Consider the following 5100-nt stretch of genomic DNA (forward strand, 5'->3'; position numbering starts at 1 on the left):
CTTAAAACTATATTTGTATAGTATTATGGTAGTAATCATTTCAAAATGATTAAAAATTGCTTTTATTAAAAATTGCTTCATGGTTAATCTAGATGAGGTTGAAAATTATTATTATTTCTTTAAAACTGCCTAGTTTTAGTATCAGAGTATTACTGACTTCATTGACTTAGATAGCATTTTCCTTCAAATTTGTAGAAAAGCATGTGAGGGATTGATATTCATCTTTAAATATATGTAGAGGGTTCTGAATGATAGTCTAGAAGGTAGAATTCTTGTTTTGTATGACTGACCATGTTCAATATTGACACTCTATAACAGTCTCTTAAGTCTGCAAGGAATTACACCTGAGCAGCAGATTTATGAGTAATCTCTGACCTCCAATGTTTTCTTTTGTGCATGTTCCCCACCCACCCACCCCCCCCAAAAAAAAAACAGCACCTAAAGGTAATTAGAAGGCCAAAGAACTGACTCGGGTTCTACACCTGGCATCCATAAGGTATTCATGAGATATCCCATATGATGCTACCATATCCTGAACATGCCAAGATTAATTTGCATAGTCACTGGGTTTGGGTAGAAAAATAAAACAAAACAAAACAAAAATTTGATCATATTTTTCAGTGTGGTTATCAGATGGAAAACTGATGGCAAGCTGATTACTGATTTCATCACATTATCACTCATAAGTACATTCATATTTCTATTTCCTTGGTTTTTTTATCCTTGTTAAGTTTATTTCCAGCAGCCTCCCCCTTCTTATGTGCTATTAAGCATGAGTGAAAATATCTCTAACATTACTATAAGATTCTTTTTTTTTGTTTTCAATTTTAAAAATTGATAGTGATGACTCAAAATGTCTTTTATTTTTGTTTCTGTCTTTGGTCCTTACTAGAGGTGTCAAGTGCTCAGCACTCAAAGCTTATGAACTTGAGCATCATATGGGAATATAATCTATGTAGTTGTGTACAAAGCAAATGTTTCTCCTTATGCATAATCACTGTATCTAGATGACTTCAATTTTCAATTCTGGTCTTAACAATGCCATATTCTTATTATGAGTAAAATTGTCAATTAATTAATTTTTAAAATAAAATACCTTGTGCTCACTTCGGCAGCACATATACTAAAATTGGAACGATACAGAGAAGATTAGCATGGCCCCTGCACAAGGTTGACATGCAAATTTATGAAGCGTTCCATATTTTGGATCTCATTTTATTTATTGAGTTTTATTTTTGTTTTAGTTTTGGACCACATCCACTGTACTCTGGACTGATTCTTAGCAGCTCTGCTTTCAAGATTCACTCCTGTATGGGAATGGTGATTTATTTATAATACCAGGAATTAAACACCTATTGACTGTGAACAAAGAAATCATTTTACTTGTTACTATCTCTCTAGGTTGCATAAATGCATTTGTATTTAATGTATTATATTTTAAGGAAAATAAGAACATTTAATAAGTAGTAATTATTTTAGACTTTATATTTTTCTTGGAAGATAATATAAGGGGTGGTTTTGAACAAAGAGACCAAGTATAACAATAACTGATACTTAACTATCTCCTTTTTCAATATGAGAAAAAGTTTTCAGCAATCAAACCATATATTCTGAATATTTGGTTATATTCCTATTTTCATCATGCTGGAGTCTTCAACTATGTGTCTAACTTGCCTCTGAAAGCAATCACAATTGCCTACCACGGGGAATAAGGGTAATGAATGAGAGGCTGCTACTTTCTATGACACCAAATTTATCAAATACTCTATAATTTACCTCCTATGTCTTTCTCTGGAGTTTCAAATATTTAATGAACTCCAGATTTTCAAAATACAGCAGACATATATTGTCAGTGATACTGTCATCTAGCTTTGAGAAAATATTATCGGTTCATTCTACAATGTTATCTTCTAAGAATACCTTTCACTGTTGTACTTATTTTTAAGTTTGTTTTATTTAGATCGAATCTTATCATAAATTCTAATAATAACCTCTTCATAAAGAATTGCTAATGTGTTATTATTTATATGTTATAGCTCAGCAGAAGCAGCTATCATATTCATATTTTGACCTGAATAGGATAGACTAATTTACCTGTATAATTCTAGTAACTATTATCAGATGGACAAAAAACTATAGAATTTGATAAAAATGAAAGAAGATCAGATACATTTTAATTATTTAATAACCAAGTTCTTAAATTCTAAAATCATAATCTCAAAATATACAAGCCTCTGAACCTCTGAAGACTTAGAAATTGCTATTTTTATTGTGGGAGAAAGCACACTCCTAAGTGCTCAGAGTTTATTCCTAATTCTGTACTCAGGAATCACTCAAATCAATGCAAGTGATTTTTATGCTGTACTATTACTATTATAGATAATAACTGTATTTATTAAAACTTATTAAAATCTTAAGTGATAATGGTAGTGGGTGAGAGAAATAGAATTCCTGTCTCAAAAAATCAAACAAATAACAAATGTTTGTCTCAAAGACAGGCAAGGGGTGGGGGAAGAGGGTGTATGGGGGAATTGGTGGCAGGAAGGTTGCACTGGTGAAGTGAGTACATTTTATGACTGAACCCCAACTACAAACATATTGGCAATTATAGTGTTTTAATAAATATATTAATAAAAGGAATTAAATAAATAGGTGGAGGTAGACAATAGTGAAAATAAATAATGAACACAAGCGATATAAAAAATCTTTAATGGGAATTGGAGAGATAGCACAGTGGTATGGCATTTGCCATGTATACAGCAGATCCAGAACTACAGTGGTTTGAATCCTGGCATCCTAGGATTACTAGGAGTGATATCTGAGCACAGAGCTAGGAGCAACTTCTGAGCGCTGCTTGGTGTGACCCAAAAACAACAACAAAATTTTAAGTGATGACTGCACTTTTAGTTTGAGAAACCAGCTCCAATTTTATTAATAAGCTATGAGTCTTTTATTTCCTGCATGTTTCTTTGAGATTAATTTTATACCTCACCATTTATTTTGTCCTTCAGAGTGCATATATAGATCAGTAATTAAATCACATATAGAGAAAAAGGTAATCAAATTACACAAAATAGAAAATGAATATAGAAAGTTTTCAAAAAAGTTTTAGATTAAGTTCAAATTTATATAAATTCAATATATATCATGTCAAAAATGCATATCATATCAAATATACCACAAACTAAGACTTAAGTAGGACATACAGTCAAATGGTTAGCATATACAATTCCTAATTCTAATGAATATATTGATGTGAGAGTATAACAGACTATTGTCAATCTGTGACTTAATACTGCTAATATTTCATGCAGAGAATTGTAAGTAAAACCAGGTTAGTAAAAAAGCATAAACATTCTAAATTATATTTCAATTTCAATTACTCCAGTTTGAGAAATTAATATAGCATTAGATATTTTATAATTTATAGATCTTTAATTTATATATACATATAAAATAAATTTCTTTATAAGTATTTCTTCAAACTTCATGTAAAAGTTGCCAAAACCATATTTTGTTCATCAAGATTTTATTCTGTGTTTATTCTAAACTTATGCTTCCAGTAAACTTTAATGAAATTTTTCTTATTTGAGCTTAGCATTGGGTAGTTGTTTTTCTGTTTCTTTATTTTTTTATATTGAGTTATATTTGAGGACTCTAAATTACAGTAGTGTTTACAATAGGATTTTATAAATGCAGCGTTTAAATAACACACACTTCACCAGAATACAGTCTTCTGAATTTTTCTTCTTGTATTTACTTTTATAATTGCTTAATTAAATAAATTATTTAATTGAATCATTATGTGGTACACATTTCCAAAGCTATTTGTGACTGATTTTTATTCATATAATGTTTGGCACTCATCCTTTCACGAGGGCAGGAGCTCATTGTGTACTTTATTGAGAAGCGCCCTAGTGTTCTTCAAAAAAGCTGGACCAGTTGACATTCCCATTAGTACTGAAAGAGATAGCCTTTCTCCCTCCATGCTAACAAGATCAAGTTGTTCTTATTTTTGTTTTGTTTTGTTTTTATGTGTGCTAGTATCACATCATATAATGTACAATACCATTAAGCAGTTCATATTTCCTGTTACCTTTGTTCCCAGTTTTTTGTTTTCTGCCCCTTTGACCCTGGCTAGCTTCTGTGGGGATATTTTAACACTCTCTCTCTCTCTCTCTCTCTCTCTCTCTCTCTCTCTCTCTCTCTCTCTCTCTCTCTCTCTATCTCTCTCTCTCTCTCTTAATTTTAAAACTGTGGTTTGCTGAGGCAGGAGAGATAGCATAGTAGTAGGGTGTTTGCCTTGCACACAGCCAACACAGGATGCATGGTGGTTCAAATCCCAGCATCCCATATGGTCCCCTAGCCTGCCAGGAGCGATTTCTGAGCACAGAGAAAAAACAATGCCTGAGCACCACTGGGCATGTCCCCAAAAATATAACAAAAACAACACAAAACGAAAGGAAAAAAAAAAACAGAGGTCGGAGGGGTGGCACAAGCGGTAGGGTGTCTTCCTTGCACGAGCTAACCTAGGAAGGACTGGTTCAATCCCCTGGCGTCTCATATGGTCCCCCAAGCCAGGAGCAATTTCTGAGTTCATAGCCAGGAGTAAACCCTGAGCATCACCGGATGTGGCCCAAAAACAAACAAACAAACAAACAAACAAAAACCAAAAAACTGTGGTTTGCATTATTGATATGAAGGGGTAGCATTCCTATCACTCTGTCTCCTTTCAGCACCCACTTCTTATTCAGAGTGATGACGTCCAACTATCTACAATCAGCTGAATCCCTTCTCTGACTCAACTGCAATCACACTATTTGTGGCAAGCTTTCTAACATAGACTGGTCATCCGGGCATTTGTATCTATTATATTTGGGTATTATTACCATACGATCTTTTGTTTCTATATCACATAAATGATTGTCATCACTATCTATCTCCCTATGATTTTCCCCTTAGCATAATAATATCCATATATATCAATATATAACCAAATTTCATTAGTTTATTTTTAACAGCTACTTAGCATTCCATTGTTTACATGTATCATATTTTCTTTGTCCACTCATCTATTCTTGGCATATGCGCCATTTTCAG

General features: G+C 32.7%; 1 non-coding gene across 1 annotated transcript; it reads left to right on the forward strand.

Moving 5' to 3' along the window:
• Nucleotides 1-1099: 1099 nt before the first annotated feature.
• Nucleotides 1100-1206, forward strand: LOC126010504 (U6 spliceosomal RNA). The gene has a single exon (XR_007496530.1). It is a non-coding gene; the product is annotated as a U6 spliceosomal RNA (small nuclear RNA).
• Nucleotides 1207-5100: the final 3894 nt, after the last annotated feature.

Source organism: Suncus etruscus, chromosome 5 (genome assembly GCF_024139225.1).
Source record: "Suncus etruscus isolate mSunEtr1 chromosome 5, mSunEtr1.pri.cur, whole genome shotgun sequence".
Taxonomy (NCBI): Eukaryota; Metazoa; Chordata; class Mammalia; order Eulipotyphla; family Soricidae; genus Suncus; species Suncus etruscus.